The sequence below is a fragment of the Ailuropoda melanoleuca genome, chromosome 15 (assembly GCF_002007445.2).
Source record: "Ailuropoda melanoleuca isolate Jingjing chromosome 15, ASM200744v2, whole genome shotgun sequence".
Classification (NCBI taxonomy): Eukaryota; Metazoa; Chordata; class Mammalia; order Carnivora; family Ursidae; genus Ailuropoda; species Ailuropoda melanoleuca.
This window is the reverse complement of record NC_048232.1, coordinates 80,258,671-80,276,494: the sequence shown is the minus strand read 5'-3', so window position 1 is coordinate 80,276,494 and position 17,824 is coordinate 80,258,671. Positions and strand designations below refer to the sequence as shown.

Genomic DNA, 17,824 nt, shown 5'->3' with positions numbered 1-17,824 from the left:
CTCTTATCAAGACAATGGAGATATCCACCTACCTGCTATAACGCTGTTGGGGAAAGCCCGTGAAGTTACCTATATAGATGGCTAGCATCTAGCAGGCATGAAATTATTGTGAGCTTTCTTAATCTGTTCCTTCTCTTCACCCCGAAAACAGGAACACTTAATTTCAACTCATTTCCTTCCTTTCAATACAGTTCAACTCAACAAACACACACTGTGGCAGCCGAGGTCTGTTGTCTACTCTACGGGTTTGTGTTAGCTTCTTCCGTAATGATTCCCATCTCCTGAAGTCACGTTCAGGAAGTCTCATCCCACACTGCACCGGGACTGGTCTGTCTGACTGATGGAAGACAGCAGGAGATGACGTGTCATTTCTGATATTATAATAGACACTGTGGTTTCCATCTTTGCTTACTCATTCTCTCTCTCTCCATCTCTCTCTCTTCACACCCCAAACCCCCATCCAGATAGCTCAGCCTGGAGAAGCCAGCTGCCATGTCATGAACAGCCCTATGGAGAAACCCGCATGGCAAGGAACTGAAACCTTTTACCTACAAAGAGATGAGCCAGCTTGGAAGGGCCTCCTCCAGCTCCAGCCTTCAGACGAGCGTAGCCCCAGCCGACAGCTCAACTAAAGCCTCATAAGACATCCTGCGCCAGAGCCACATAACCAAGTTGCTCCCAAATTTCTGACCCACAGAAGATGTGAGATGATGTCTATTGCTTGAAGTCATTAAGCACTAGGGTAATTCAATACATAGTAATAGATAATTTCTGTATTCTTTTCACCCTATTTCTTCTCTTGTCTTTTTTCTTTTTTTGGTCTCTGGGAAGATGTCTTGTGCTCAGGGAAGGTGATTCTTTATTGCCATCCACACGAAGAACCATGATTTTAAAAATGAAGAAGAAGGAAGAAGGAAGGAAGGAAGGAAGAAGAAGGAGAAGGAGGAGGAGAAGACGGAGAAAGAAGAGAAAGAAGAAGAAAGAAGAAGAGGAATGATTTAATAAAGCAGTTTTGGAAGCCTCCTTCTGTTTGGGAAGTGATTAGCCTAAGGATGAATATCTGCCCTGTTTTGATCAAAACAAAAACGGCAGTCAGCTGGAAAGAGCTCCTCTTCGCAATAAAAAGACATAGATTTGTAAGGAGATGGTCTTTTGCCCTTCCCTTCCTCTGCCTCCTTCAGTCCTTGAACATGGACTTGAAGCCTGGAGCATAGCTATCTTCCAACCATGGAGCAACACGAATGAGGGAAAAACCAAGAGAACGATTCACACGCTGGCTCAGGCATTATCAAGGCCCTGGACCAACACTGGTATCCCTCACTTCCAGATTTATTCTGTGAAAATAAAATGAAGCCATTGCAGACTAACGCAACCCTAACCGGACAATCTATTAAGCTCTTACAATTTTCTGGCCACTATGCAGAGCATGAGAACTGAGCACTGAATAAGACAGCTATGATCCTGCCTTTGTGAAGCCCAAAGTTTTGTTTAAGACAGAGACAACAAGCGAAAGTGTGATGAACCTTTCAAAGCTTTGTAATAGAAAAGTGTAGCTGCTAGGGGAAGCAGAGAGCAGAGCTGCCTAATCTCGTCTGGAGGTTTAGGGAACGCACCCCGAAGGAAGTTTCATTTAAACTGAGGCTGGAAAGGTGCATAGGAACTGGTTGGGAGGGAAAAGTGTTGGATAAGAGTCTCTGAGATGAGGCATTTGGGAACTGAGAAGAGCAGGGGGTGAAATGCACAGAGGGAGGAGGGAAGAGCAGGGATGTCAGGAGATGGAGATATGGTGACAGCTCAGGTTCTGGGGGGCTTTGGGGCCACAGTGAGAATTTGGGACTTTATCCTACAGGCACTGACAAGCTATGAGAATTTCGATCAGGGGAGTAATACAACCAGATTTGGTTTTTGAACAGATGGTTCAGGCTGCCATGCTGAGAATACACCGGGGACAGGGACGCCACTGAGCAGGCAGTCACCAGGAGGAAGAGGATGCTTGGGGCTCTGGTGGTGACAAGGAGGAGAGAAGGGTAAGTAGATTCTGGACATATTTAAAGGAGAGAATCACAGGGTCTGGTGATGGTAACCCCAGAGTCCTGGGAGGGATGGATGGAGGGCAGCACCAGGTCTAAGGGAGATGCGGCCTCCAAGGGCAGTTGCTGTTGGCACATGGAAGATGCCCTTTCAGGATTTGTGCAAGGGATTGGCTTCCCTGGCAGGAGAGAAGCTGGTCTGACATTCCGGAGCCAGAGAATTTATGTTTTGAGACCTGATGATTCCACTTCCTCCTGCCTATGCCCCTCAGTGGACCATCTCAGTGGCTTTGCCCTGGACCACTAGCCCTCGCAAGGCCAGAAAAGCACCCAACACCCAACTCACCAGTGGGGCATTCTGAGCCCCAAATCGAGAACTGCAGAAGAAACCCAAATCTCTGTCCTGAAACTGCCTGCTGTTTTTTGAGGATGGGCCAAGGTGGTAAAGGGGATACCAGGAACCGAACTGTGTGGTTTGGAGTCATGAGGAAGATAAGAGCCCATCAGCATTTATCTGTGCAGAGACAGATAAAACAACTGCCCTCGCGTGAGAAGTTTACAGGAAAATCCCTGCCCAAAAAGCGATACTTTCTTCTGAGAGGTGGGCCTGTTTCACAAGGTTTCCCAACAGGAGATGCAGAGCTAAGGGACTCCAGGCAATTACTAATGGCAGGCAGTCGTAGCTGCCCAAGGACAGGCGTGTCCCCATCCCAGGCTGATTACAGTGACACAGAAAGCAGGTTTGTTCCGAGGGACAAGCTGTCAACGGGGAGCTGGGTCCCCTGCCTCAGGGCTGGGGCTTAGGACCAGCAGGTGCAAGGTTAAGAGGCCAGGTCGGGAGGGGCAGGACAGCCAGGCTTCCCGCTTGAGCTTTAAAAAAATTTTTTTAAGACTTTATTTTATTTTTTAAAGATTTTATTTTTTTTAAATTTTAATTATTTTAGAGAGAGAGTGTGTGAGCAGAGGGAGGAGCAGAGGAAGAGGGAGAGAATCTTTAAGCACAGTCTGTGCTGAGTGTGGAGCCCGACGTGGGGCTCGGTCTTATGACCCGATCTTATGACCTCATGACCTGAGCCGAAACCAAGAGTCGGATGCTTAACCGAGCCACCCAGGTGCCCCAAGACTTTTTTTTTTTAGAGAAGATTAAGGTTCACAGAAAGATTGGGAAAGTATAGAGATTTCCCATTACCGCCATACCTCATCCTTACTCCGTCTCCCCCCCACCAGAGTGGAACATTTGTTAAAATCAATGAACCTGCGTCAACACATCATTATCACCCAGAGTCCATAGTTTACATTGGGATTCGCTCTTGGTGCTGTACATTCTAAGGGTTTGGATGAATGTGTAAGATACATATCCACCTGGGGCACCTGGGTGGCACAGAGGTTAAGCGTCTGCTTTCGGCTCAGGGCATTATCCCGGCGTTATGGGATCGAGCCCCACATCAGGCTCCTCCGCTATGAGCCTGCTTCTTCCTCTCCCACTCCCCCTTTGTGTTCCCTCTCTCTCTGGCTGTCTCTATCTCTGTCAAATAAATAAAATCTTAAAAAAAAAAAAGATACATATCCACCATAATGGTATCATAGAGAATAGTCTCCCTGCCCTAAAAATCCTCTGTGTTCCCCCTATTCACCCCTCTCCCAATGCCTCGCACCCACTGACCCTTTTACTTTCTCCATTGTTTGGTCTTTCCTTCTTTTTTTTGGAGAAAGTTTTTTTTTTATCCCCCCTTGTCTCCTTTTAATTTTGCTAGAATGTCACACAGTTGGAGTCATGCAGTATGTAACCTTTCCAGACTGGCTTTGTTCACTTAGCAATTTGCATTTAGGTTTTCTCCATGGCTTTTCCTGGCTTGATAGCTCATTTCTTTTTATAATTGAAAAATACTCCGCTTGTCTGGATGGACCACAGTTCATTTATCCATTCATCTACTGAAGGACATCTTGGTTGCTTGCAAGTTTTGGCAGTTACGAACAAAGCTGCCAGAAACATCTGTTTGCAGGTTTTTGTGCGAGTATACATTTTTTACTCCTTTGGAAGAAACCCTTAGACTGTCTTCCTGAGTGCCTATACCATTTAGCATTCCCACCAGCAATGAATGAACATTCCTTTTGCTCCACAGCCTTGCCAGCATTTGGTATTGTCGGTGCTCTGGATTAGGACCATTCTAAGAGGTGGGTAGTAATACCTCATCATTGTTTTAATTTGTGTTTCCCTGATGATTTATGATGTGGAACATCTTTTCATATGCTTATTTGCCATGTACATCTTTGGTGTCTTGTGAAAGACTTTGGTCCATTTTTAAATCAGATCGTTCACTTTCCTATTGTCGAATTTTAAGAGTTCTTCGTATAGTTTGGATCACAGTCCTTTATCAGACGTGTCTTTTGTGAGTATTTTCTCCCAGTCTGTGGCTTCTCTTCTCATTCTCTTGACATTGTCTTTTGTGGAGCAGATGTTCTCAATTTTGATGAAGTCCAGCTTACCAATTATTTTTTTCATGGATCATGCCTTGGGTGTAGTACCTAAAAAGTCATCACCAAACCCAAGGTCATCTAGATTTCCTCCTATGTTATCTTATAAGACTTTCACAGTTTTGTTTTTTACCCCTTTGACTGGGGTTGAATAGAATTTATAGATCAAATGAAAAGACTTGACATCTTGACAATATTGAATCTTCCTATCCAAGAACATGCAATATCTCTCCATTTATTTAGTTATTCTTTGATTTTGTTCATCAGAGTTTTGTAGTTTTCCTCATATAGATTTTATACATATTTCGTTGGATTTACACCTAAGTATTTCATTTGTATAGGTGCTAATGTAAATGGTACTGTGTTTTCTATTTTAAATTCCACTTGTTCATAGCTGGTTATAAGAAAATGATTGACTTTTGTATATTAACCTTGTATCCTGAAACCTGTTATAATCACTTACTATTTCCAGGAGATTAAAAAAATTCTTTCAGATTTTCTGTATAGATGATCATGCCATCTGCAAACAAAGCAGTTTTATTTCTTCCTTCCCCATCTGTATATCTTGTATTTACTTTTCTTGTGTTATTGCATTACCTAGAACTTCCAGTACAATGTTGGAAAGGAGAACTGAGCAGGGTGTTATACCTTATACCTTATACCTGATCTTAGTGGAAAAGCTTCAAGTTTCTCATCATTAAGTATTATGTGCCTGGTAGGTTTTTGTAGATATTCTTTATCAAGTTGAGGATCATCTTGAACTTTTTTAGGATACGGCCTCTGGCATGGAGAGGTATGTAGAAATTCAGCTGCCACACATAAATGGGCCCTGGTTCTCAAAAACAAGGCTAGACCCAGGGGTGAGAATAGAGTCTCAAGGAGGGTTAGAGAATAGCTGTGACCCTGTGAATCCCTCCTGTCTTAGGTCAGCTCTAGTCCTAGGGCCAATGATGGAGCTGAACCTCCAGCTGGGGAGTGGGGAGACAGTGCCTCATGCATGGGAAAGGAGGACCTGGGGCATCACTGAGAACCCTGTCCTGAGGGGCTGAAGGCCATACCCAAGACAAGAATGCAGGGACCCCCCCACCCAGGACGCATCTTGGAGAGATACCTGGACAGACAGATCCTGTGAGTGTGACTCAAGGCCTGGAGCTGCCTCCAACTGAGGGCAGCCTGAGGGCAGAGGTGTGGATAGAGGAGCCAGAAGAGGTGGGTATAGGGTGCTGGGCTCAGAGAAGGCAGGCTGGGCTGGGACCTTGCACAGTCATGGTAAACCTGGAGCACTAGCCCTGGTTGGGGGAGCTGACAGAAGCATAAGAGGGGGCTTGAGGCCCACATGGCCCCTTAACCCCATCCTGGGAATCGCTACCCCACCTCACCATTGCAGGGACTTGCCTAGAACTCATGGACTGCTCAGACTCTGTTCTCGATTTCAAATGCATCTTCCTTGCATGAGATTCTCTTGCTCTCTAGACTGTGGTTTCATTCAGGTCTCTAGACCGCTCTCTCTCTATTGGGTAACTGTTTCCTTTGAACTGATATACTCCTGAGTTTGACAGAGGAAGTGGTAAGCATGTGTCTTGGGGTGATTAGTATGGAAATGGGGGTGCTGACCAGACACATGCATTCTCTCACACCAGACAGTCTCAGGTGACGAAGCAGGGTGGGGCTGGGATTTGGTGGGGAGGCGGATGAAGATAACCGAGTAGATTCAGCTTGTGTGGGGTCAACATCCTGGGGCCAGGGCCATCCATCAGCCCTAGGAGTCAAGGCCATCAGGGCCTCCCCCATCTGGGAGCTGACCCGGAACCTTGACCCCCTGCACTGCTCCTTCCTTCTAGCCCAGTCCTCTCTGCAGGTGCTTCTTCTGTAGACTCCTAAAATTCACTGCATCACCATCTCCTCACATGGCCACTCCCTCTGCAGCCTCAGGGGTTCCTGTTCCCCCAATACCCATTGAGGCAGGATGCTTCAAAACTGCCATGAGGGGATTCTACGTTCCCAGGATTTTTTTTTCCTACTGATTACAAAAGAAAAATGGGCAATAACTCTGGTTAATTGAGGGAAGTCACAAAGGTTCCAGAACTTCCATAGACCCTGCCCTTATCTTGTACAGAATGGTCAGTGGTGCCCAGTGATGCTAATTCTGCTTTGATGGCCTTGCGGGAGAATTCCTACTCCTTTGTTTCTAGGAAGAGGAACCCCACTCACCTTTAACCCTTCTTCTTCCTTTTTTTTTTTTAAGAAATCTCTCTCTCTTTTTTAAAGATTTTATTTATTTATTTGAGAGAGAGAGATCATGAGCAGGGGGAGTGGCAGAGGGAGAGGGAGAAGCAGGCTCCCCACCGAGCAGGGATCCCAATGCAAGACTTGATCCCAAGACTCCGGGATCATGACCTAAGCAGAAGGCAGACGCTTAACTGACTGAGCCACCCAGGTGCCCCATCCTTTAGGGCTTCTTGAGAGCGTTCTTGAGGCGGTTTCACTCCCCACTTGACACTGAACTACCAAGAGTGGAAGAGAGGGCGGCTGTCGGTGGCAGCTGGAACTGGTCACCACCTTCCCCGAGAGACCATCAGGACAAGCCCAGCACATCCACTTCCTGGTTCACCCCAATCACCGCCGGAAGTCTGGGCCTTCATGTCAGAGAGCTCTTCTGTACACTTCCTAATCATGCCCCTGTCTGACCCCTCAACTTTTCCAAACCCCTCCCAGTACCCAGGGGGACTCATGGTCTAGCTAGGGCCCACTCTCTCTTGGGCTGTTTGATGCCTGCTCCCTACATGCCTGTTATGGGTTAGATTGCATCCCACCAAAATTCGTATGTTGGAGTCCTAACTCCTAGTACCTGAGAATGTGACCTTATTTGGAGACAGAGTTCATACAGAGGTAATTCAGTTAAAATGAGGTCATTATGGGCCAAATGGGGTCAAATAGGCCCTTAATCCAATATGACTGGTGTCCTTATCAAAAGAGGAAATTTGGAGACAGACACACATACAGAAAGCACCAACGTGAACCTGAAACACGGCCATCTACAAGCCAAGAAGAAGAAAGGACAGACAAGACACTTCCCTCACACCCCTCAGAAGGAACCAACCTTGCTGACACCTTGATTTTCAACTCCTGGCTCCAGAACTGAGACAATAAATTTTAGTCAGTTAAGCTGCCCATTCTGTGGTACTTTGTCAGGTCGGCCCCAGGGAACTACTATCTATACCCTGAGCTCTGACTCCAGGCTGCTCGCCTCTGAAGACATGGCAGCTCTCTCCAGCGGAGGATGGTTCCTTCTGTTCCTTACACAACCCCAGCTCATTTGAAGTTCTTGGCACAGAGTCTACTGTGCCCTTTTGTGTTGCTGGCATGGCCAGGGCTCCAGTCAACCCCCACCCTTCACTGCTGACTTGAGTACCCAACTCACCCCTACTCCCACTGCCTCAGGTCATCATTTCACAATATGATGCCACCCAATTCTTGGCCTCCTGGCCACTCCTTGCACTGGTGGCAGAGCTGTGACTCAGAGCCTAGTTCTTTCCACAACACTGCAGCCAGTAGGTGAAGCACGTGGATTTTGGAGTCGTCGACTATGGAGTTGATTTCTGGCCTGGCCACCCAGAACTCTGGGTCTTTGGGCAAGTCTTTTAACCTCTCTAAGTGAGTATCAGTGTTTATCTATAAAGTGAAGATGATACTAGTATCTACTTTATGGGGTTGTTTTGAAGACGAAATCAGAAAATGCAAATAAGGAATTTTGTGGTCCGTAATAAACTCATCATACATGCTCTCATCATTATTATTATTTCCTGGAAGTAAGAGCAGTTGAGTGGGTAGAACTTTGTAACCCAAGAGGATGGGGGCAGAAAAAAGAGAGGACAATCCATGGGATCGTTTACTTGATTATATACTAGTGGTAGACTTAGGTCTGGAATACAGATCTTCTAAGTGCCAGACAATGACTTCTATATCCCAATACAATACATATAATTAACTTTTATATTTATCGTATAAAGCAGGGTCCAATCCAGAGACACAAAGTTCACACTAGTTATTTGGCCCAAGAGATCTGAACATAAACAATTGTTAATTAAGCATCTGGCTTCATCTGACTTCATCTTTGGGTCACCCCTTCCCTGACAGGGCAGAAAGACTAGCAATCATGGTGTCTACCAGATGGCCTCTGTCTTCCCTGGGACATGGGGATAGGTAGCCCCGGGTGCCTTTCTAATTCAGCCTTCAGAAATGCTTTGTGCTTTTGTGCAAGACTTTGATCTATCCACCCAACTTAGGTTTTGTTTTGGCATTCTCTGCCTCCCTCGTCCTGACACTCACACACACACACACACACACACACACACACACACACACACTGATCTTCCGAGGTTCTATGATTCAGTCATGGGGATTCTAGGATTCCGATTGCCCAGGTGTCTGCGCTTATAAAACGTAAGGATCTGCAAGAGCCAATGCTGCTTCTCAAAGGCCTCACTGGCCAAGCAGGAAGCACCTACGCCCCAGACCAGATGTCCCAACCGGTGCTACTTGGGTCCAAGTGTACATTGTTTAAAAGTCAAATGGGTGAGCAAGTCACTCCTGTCTTACAGGAAACGTCCTGCTAAGTTCTCGTAAGGCACAGGAGGAAAAGCACACAGCTTGTAAAAAGTCCAGTGAGAGGGAATAGCTAGGCCACAAACACGGTTCCCGGAGGGTTTGGTGTTCCCTTTGCAGGAACTGCTGTGGGGCGGGTTGGGCAGGGGGTCGTGGGACAGCGTGATCTGGTCAGGGTGTCTGTGATGGCCTCCAGCTCCAGCCAGCCCTCCCTGTGCCCTTACTTCCTGCCTTCCTGGTCCCCAGCTCAAATGCTTTGCTTTTCGTTAAAGCTTAGGTCAGTTCTTTTTAGGTCTTCTTTTTATGAAGTCTGCATTTATTAGGTGGCTGCTGTGTGCCCGGCAACGGACAAAACAGAGCTCCTTATTCTACAAAACCCTGTGACAAAGAAGATACTCTTATTAGCCCATTTCACATACAAGGAAACTGAGTCTCTTACCCAAGTTACCCAGCTAAGAGGTGATAGTGACAGGACCATGTTTTCATGCAGGCCTCAGGGCCTCCCTTGCTTCCCTGCTCTTCACAGCAGCCTCCAGGCGGAGAACTGCCTCCTTGTCCTTTTTAGCATGAACTTCCCTTCCCCCGCCCTGTGCCCAGCAGCACCCACCCTTCCTTCCTCTACTCGCATTCCCCTTTGCCCTTCAAGTCAAACCTCTAAACCGAGGCTACTGTCAGGGTTTACTGCTTGGAGGGAAACAGAACACTGACCAGATCCGCAAAGGTGGAAAGTCCCAAAGTTTTCAGCCTGGGAAGAGCTTCGAAACCCTTCCCCAGCCCAGGGCTGACTTGGACTCCTGCCCCAGCCTTTCTTCTCCAAGGCCAGCCTCCCCAGCCCACAGCCTCCTCCTGCCCTATCTTTCAGGAAAGCCCCGCTTCCATCACATCTGTCAGACGGAATGTCAAAAAACACACTGAGGTTCAATAAATTAATGGATTGCCTATTGCAGCCGTGGGCACCCACACAGTAGAAGCCGCTCCCTCCAGGAAATACTGGCACCATCCAATCATCACAGAGAAGGGCGATTGCCATCCTCTCTCCTGCCATGGCCCATCTGAGCCAGGAAAGAAAGAACTGATCAGTGTCACGTAACATCTAAAAAGGTAGCAAGTAATTTAATTCACACAAAATGAAGCCAAAGTTGTGGACATTGGAGAACAAGAACTTCCCATGGAAACCAATGTTAAACTTTTAATCTAAATTGTATCTTTAATGTCATACTTGATGCATAGATAAGAATATGTGTCACGTGTATGTAAGCTGTAAAGTATAATATAACAAATCACTGTGAACCCATCACTCAAACCCAAGTACTAGAACACGGTACCAGCCACTTGTATCTGTCTTCCTCCCTATGCGTTCCTTACCTCCCTCCCAGAAGTAACCACTCTCCTGAATTTTGTGTTTGCTATTTTTTTGCTCATAGTTTTTGAGCTTTATCAAAATAGAAATATATCTTTGGAGACTTGATTTCTTCATTCCATTATGTTTCTGAAAATCATTCATGTCTTCATGTGTGTTTCACCACTGTGTTGTAATTAATGGATGAAACTACGGTTCTCCAGACGGGTTTTTGGGTTGTTTGCACTTGAGGGGGGGTTTGCAGAGAGACCTGCCACCGAATATTCGTGCTAATGTCTCCTGGTCACATGCAAGAGTTCATTATTGGGTCATGAAATACAGAAATGTTCAGCTTCACAAACTAATGACAGTTTTCCTAAGAGATTGAATTAATTTACTTTCCTCTTATTTCTACACAGTTTATTTTCATATGTTTATTGACTGTTTTCTCTGTAATGGAATTCTTATTTATGTTTTTTGCACATTTTAAAATATATTTGTCTGCATTTTTCTTATTGACAACTAGGAATTCTTTATATATTCTGAATACTAGTCTTTTGTCAGTTATACGTCTTGCAAATGTTTTCTAGATTTTGGCTTATGTTTTCCCTGTGTCTTTGATGAACAGACATCCTAAGTTTAATGTAGTCAAATGTATTAATGTTTATTTATTTTTGTTTTCTTTAAGAAATCCTTCCCTAGCCCAAGATTAGGTAAATAGTATCCTATGTATCTTCTCAAAGTATTGCTTTTCCTTCTTAGGACTTAATACATCTAGAATTGCCTTTTGGGATAGTTGAATTAGGGATTTGATCTCTTTTATTTTGTGTTCCAGACAGTTGAGCAATTTGTCCATCCACCTTTTTTAAATTTTGCTCCTGCTTTCCCCCATTGATTTGCAAAGGTACCTCTTTCATATATCAAATACCATGTGTGCATGGTATTTCTGGGCTCTCTATTTTGTTCCACTGTTAGACTGTAAATTCCTGCACCAATATCACACTGTTTTTCATTTCCATTGCTTTATATCAAATCTTGCTTTCTAGAAAGCCTGTCTCATCACTTTATTCTTCTTCAGGAGTACATTGGCTATTCTGAGTCCTTTATTCTTCTATTTAAATTTTAGAATAAACTTATGAAACTTTAAACAAGACAACAAAAACAAACAAAAAATATTGGAGTATTTTTTCTAATTGAATTTAACCTATGGATATCTGTGGGTCAATGGGAAGAAATGAAAACTTTATATGATATTAGCTTCCTATCCATGAACATGGGCTGTCTTTCCATTTATTTTGGTCTTTAATCCTTCAGTTGAGTTTTGTAATCTTATAGGTATAGGTCTTGTACACCTTTAGATTTATTTCCAAGTAGCTTAAAAATTGTATTGATGTGAAATTCTTTTTAAATTATTTATTGTTGGTATATAAAAAGGCAATCAACTTTTAAGATTAATATCATCTGCCACATAGCTAAACTCTAGTATCAGATCTAATAATTTGCCTGTACATTCTTTTGGGTTGTCTATATAGACAGTTATATCAAATGTGAATAATGACAGATACGCTTTTGCTTTGCAGTCCTTATACTTTAATTTCTTTTTTATGCCCTACTGAGCTGGCTAGGACCTCTAGTGTTGCATAAATGGGCAGTAACAGGTGTTCTTGCCTTCTTCCTGCCTTTCAAAGAAACTGCTGCTAATATTCCAATATTTTTGTATTAAGAATGATGTTTGCTGTAGGGTTTTTTTGTTTATGAGAGAGAGAGAGAGAGCGAGCACGGGGAAAAGCAGAGGGAGAGGGAAAAGCAGACTCCAAGCTGAGCAGGGAGCCTGACATAGGGCTCCATCTCAGGACCCTGAGATGATGACCTAAGCTAAAACCAAGAGTTGGACACTTAACCGACTGAGCCACCCAGGGGCTCCTATAGGTTTTCTTGAAGACAGTCTTTATCAGCTTAAGAAAGTCTCTTTATTCCCAGTATACTAAGAGTTGTGTGTGTGTGTGCGTGCATATTTGTGTGATTTAAATCATGAATGGATCTCTAAATTGTATCAATTTTCTTTTCCCACATTTGTTGGGATGACCATATAATGTTTCTCCTTTAACATCTTAGGCAGTGGCGCACATTTATAGATGCTTAAATGCTTGACCTCCCTTACACGTCTGGCTTAAATCTAATGTAGTCATTTGTATTATCTTATTTTTTCTGTACCCTCCTGCATTTCATTTGCTAAAGTGTTTATCCATATTCATATATGCAATTAGCTTATTCTTTTTACTACTTGTACTATCTTTGTCTGTTTGGGCATCAGGATAATTCTGGCTGCATAGATGACTGAGGAAGTATTTTAGCTTCTATTTCCTGGAAGGTTTTTGTGATATTAGCATAAACTGCTCCTTGACTGTTTGGTATATTCACCCATAAACTGTAGCACATGCCTAGTGAGGCACATTACTTCTGCTTCAACTGATTTAACAGTTTTAAGGGAAAATGCAGGCGTCGAGTTCTCTTGATAAAATTGGTTTACCAAGGGACGCCTGGGTGGCTCAGTCGGTTAAGTATGTGCCTTCAGCTCGGGTCATGATCCCAGGGTCCTGGGATGGAGTCCCGCATCGGGCTCCCTACCCTGCAGGGAGTCTGTTTCTTCCTCTGCCCCTCCCCAACTCGTTCTCTCTCTCTCTCTCTCTCAAATAAACAAATAAATAAAACAAGCAAACAAAAAAACCTGTTTACCAAGATAAATTCTTCTAAGTATTTGTTTTGTATAAAATTTAAAATTAGGATCTATGGCTTTTGATGGATTTCTGCAAGTTTCTTTTAAATCTCTCTTTTATCTGTCATTATGGTCCTTTTTCATTCCTAACACTGTTTTCTTTTATCCATTTTTTTTTCTTTGCTCTTCATCGGTCTTGCCAGAGTCTTTCCAAAGAACCCATTTGGGGCTTTTTTTCATCATTTTCTATTGTATTTATTGTTGCTGTTGACGTTGACTTCTGTGCTTATCTTTGTTATATCTTCCTTCTCTCCTTGCGCTAATTCTATTGTTCCTTTTTTAACTTCTGCTATTGTAAGCTTAGCCTGTTAATTTCCAGCTATTTTTCTTTTTATGCACTTTCTGTATTGTTATATTTAACCATTAAAACTTTTTTTTTAAATCTTCACACATTTAGAAATTTAAAAACACACTAAGTAACTGATAACTGAAAGAATATAATCATGGGGCAACTGGGTGGTGCAGCTGGTTTGGTGTCTGACTCTCAGTTTTGATTCCGGTCATGATCTCAGGGTTGTAAGAATGAGCCCCACATCAGGCTCTGTGATTAGCACAGAATCTGCTTGGGTTTCTCTCCCTCTCTCTCTGCCCCTCCCCCCACTGCATACTCTCTTTCTCTCTCAAATTAATAAATAAATCTTTAAAAAAAGAATATAATCATAATTGAATTAAAAGAACACTTACAACTGAGTAACACGGAGATATCAAAATTTGTGGGATATGATAAAGTCACATTTTTAAAAATTAGAGCCATTTGGGGTCCTTGTGTCACTGAGCCAACAGGCAGAGAAAGGAGTCACTATATTGGCTGGAACTATTGATGCCTATTACCAGAGAGGAGATTAAGTTGTTTCTACGCAAGAGAGGTGATGTCTGGAACCACAGTGATTCATGTGTATGCCTGACACTATTTTCTTATCCTCTAGTCTTGGTCCGTGGCAAACTGAGGCAACTCAATAAAGACAAGACTTCCAAGAACTCAGATCCCATAGAATGAAGTGCTGGGTCATCCCACCATTTGGCCCGTATTTGGGCAATGTGCTGGAGGAGAGTACGGGAACAATGAAATGAGTGGTGGGAGGAAGTAATGACTTTTTCCAGAGATATTCCATTAACTTAGATTTCTTCCTAAGAAGCCTGTTTCGGATTGGGCAATGTGTCATTACCTTCTACACATTATTAATTGCAAACCGTTCAAGGCTATTACCTGATCACAGATATTCACCACTTTGGCAAGCGGAATGTTTTCATCTGCGTTCATGTCATCAGCACCATCATGATGACCAGCCAAGCCTTACCTGTACTAAACACCACTTCAAGAATTTCCCCATCACGCAAGGCATGAGCACTAGATGAATCATAGAGTTTACCGTTTCTTTACTTACTGACTCCTCTAACTTACTTACATTTTAGGCCGATACATTTCTTGTGCAAGAATGAAGTTTCATATCACCATCTTCTTCCTAGTCCCAAAGAGAAGTCTTTAAAGCCCTTATGGAAAGGTTCATTTTTCAAATACCATAGACGGAGGCTGTGTCAAGTCTCTGTGAGTGCTGATTTGTCAGCATCATTCCACACGTTGGCCATCACGTAAATAACATTCTGAAGGGTAAACTCTTCTGGGGAGTCATGAGTCTTGGGCTCTGTGATTATAGCAAGTGCACAGTTTGAAAAGCAGTGTTTATCTTCATTCTAAAATTCTTTGTACTCGGGCTATGACACACATATCTCACTGGGGAGACTTAAACGCTGAAACAGTAGTGTTCATGAGAAGTTCAGGAAGGAGGTGTACATGGCCTTTTTCCAAGAATGACAATAATGTTTCCTAAGTCTTTTTTTCCAGTCCAGAGTGCCTGCAATGAGTTTGCAACTGGTACAAAGTAGTTATTAGTCAGTCAGAAAACATCTCTGGTTACCCGTGTTGCCTTGTTGGCATGATAATGGACACCTTTCAAAGATGGCACATGTTGGTTTTTTTCCAGTTAGTTCTACATGGATCCTGTGTGTACCTGCAGCACTTGGCAGACCAAGAAGAGTCCACATGGTGTAACCAAATGGTGGCTCCTCATCAGCCTTTCTAGAGAGAAGTTTTCTCCCCACCACCAATTGATCGGTGTCAAAGTGCAAATCGGTTAATATCATAGCAAACCCACGGATGCAATTTTCAGCAGCTTCATTATCAGCAAAAGCTTTTTCATCTCCAATTTTGACATTTTTGTACTTCGGTTATTCATAAAGCCAAAAATAAAAAGTCACACACACACCCAAAGCAACAAAGTATAAGGGAACAATAGAGACAAGTGTGGCTGGTGAGCATAACTATGCAGCTCAGAGTCAGGAACTGTCACTAACTCTGTGCCAAGTTTACACAAAAATAGACTGTGGGTCTCTAGAGACACCCCCAGCCCACCCCCACCACCAAGCTGTCTTTTGCTTAGTAATTGTCAGGCATATCTTCTTATATGCTTTTAATTTCCATGTTTCCATGTCCTTAGATTTTATGTGAGTCTCTCATGTGTATGACACTCACATGGACTTAGATTTTTAAAAAATCTAATCTGACAATTTTGTAATTGGTGCATTGAGTCCATATACTGTTTAAAGTATCAAAATTATTGATATATTTGAATTTATTTTTTGCCAAGTCACTTTTTCAATCCTCCTTCTTTTTTCTTCTTTCTTGCCTCTTTTTTTTTTTTCTGAAGATTTTATTTTTAATTAATCTCTACATCCAATGTGGGGCTCCAACTTACAACCCCGAGATCAAGAGTCACATGCTTTTCTGACTGTGCCAATTAAAAAATTGGTTTCCTTTCTTCTTATTCATTTTGACGTAAATATTAGGAAACACATGTGTTCTTTTCCTATTCTTTGGGTGATTTTCATTGAAATTTTACCCTGCACATTTCATTTGGTAAAGCCTAACTAATGTTAGACAATTTTTAACTCTGGTTGTGCATAGCGTAAGCACCTCAGAATACTTTAATTCCACCTCTCCCAATGCACGTATGATTATTATCATCCAATATATTAATTCTGTCCTTTTTTTTAGCTCTAGACATTAGACACTATTATTAATTTATATTGAGAATGTCTTTGAATTTATATGCATGTGTATGAGTCAGGATTCCATCAGAGAAGCTGAAAACTAGGAAAGATGTAACAAGAGTTTCACCTTGATGGGGCGCCTGGGTGGCACAGCCGTTAAGCGTCTGCCTTCGGCTCAGGGCGTGATCCTGGCGTTATGGGATCAAGCCCCACATCAGGCTCCTCTGCTATGAGCCTGCTTCTTCCTCTCCCACTCCCCCTGCTTGTGTTCCCTCTCTCGCTGGCTGTCTCTATCTCTGTCAAATAAATAAAATCTTTAAAAAAAAAAAAGTTTCGCCTTGAGGATCCCATCTTCCTCAATCGTGGGAACTGGTTACACCTTTTATACGATGCTATTGAATCTGTGTCAGGTCTGCAGGGGAGGCTGTCAAAAATAGAAGACACGTGCGACTTGAGAGAAACAAGGGCAAACAGAAACCTCCAGGTGCAAGCTGGAACCATGAGGACGCGCTGGAACCACATCGGCCTCTCACCACCTCCGAGACTCCAGTGAGGGTGAGCTGCAGAGGAGACTGGTGCTAAACACACATCCAGCACAGGAGCTGGGACCTGCCATTGAAGGGGTTACCGAGAAGCCTGTGGTCATTCTAAGTGCTGTCCTTTTGTGGCCATTTCAACTTTCGCTCACTGCTTTGAAGATCTTCTCTTTGACTTTTGTGTTCCGAAGTTCCACCCTGTGACCCAGCAGACGAGCGACACGTGCATGAGCTGCAGCAGGAGCTCTTTACTACAGAGAAGCTTCCTGCTGCAAACATCCCCCTTCTGAATCTCTTGCAGAATGGCTCTGATGGCCCCCACCCATCTGGATCCACGCAGGGAAGGAAGTTCTTGGAAATACCGTTTCAGCTTAGCGAGTCAACGTAAGACAAATCCACCACAATACTTATCATTGCTTTTGTTTATCATGTGTTCTTGCATCTCAAACCGTCCCTCAAGGATCTTCTTCTTCTTGAAGAATGTGCTTTAAAGATACTTTGTGTTCAAGGATCTTGGTGGCAACCTCTCAGTTTTTATTCGTACATGTCTTCATGTCACCACCACTATTGAAAGATGGTTTTGCTGAGCATATAATTCTTTATTGAAGGTTATTTTGTCTCCAAAATGTGGATACCATGCTGTTGACTTTGGCTTCCACTGATACTGTTGAGAAGTCCGCGTATCCTGCTAATTGTTATTTTGTAGTGACCTCAACCTTCTCCACTTTTAAAATCTTCTCCTTGACTTCAGAGTTTTTACAGTTTCAAAATGTAGCCAGGGATGGAGCACTTTTTATCTATCCTGCTTGTCCAGACCTGCTCCTTAGACCCACAGATTTTATTTCTCATCAGTTTTGAAATACAGCATCTGCCATCTCCTTAAATGTTGCTTCTCCATTCTCTGTATTTTCTCTTTCTGAGATTCCAATTTTTTAAAAACCAAGTTCTGTTGTTTGTATGTCCTAAGTTCATTTTCATATTCTCCAACCACTTGTCTCTCGGTGTTATATTCTGG

General features: G+C 43.3%; 1 long non-coding RNA gene across 1 annotated transcript; it reads left to right on the top strand.

Annotated features, from left to right (window-relative positions):
• Positions 1 to 607: 607 nt before the first annotated feature.
• On the top strand, positions 608 to 12,205 carry LOC117796336. Its single transcript, XR_004620741.1, has 4 exons — positions 608 to 742; positions 1,914 to 2,027; positions 4,154 to 4,205; positions 9,973 to 12,205. It is a non-coding gene; the product is annotated as an uncharacterized LOC117796336 (long non-coding RNA).
• The last annotated feature ends 5,619 nt before the right edge of the window (positions 12,206 to 17,824 follow it).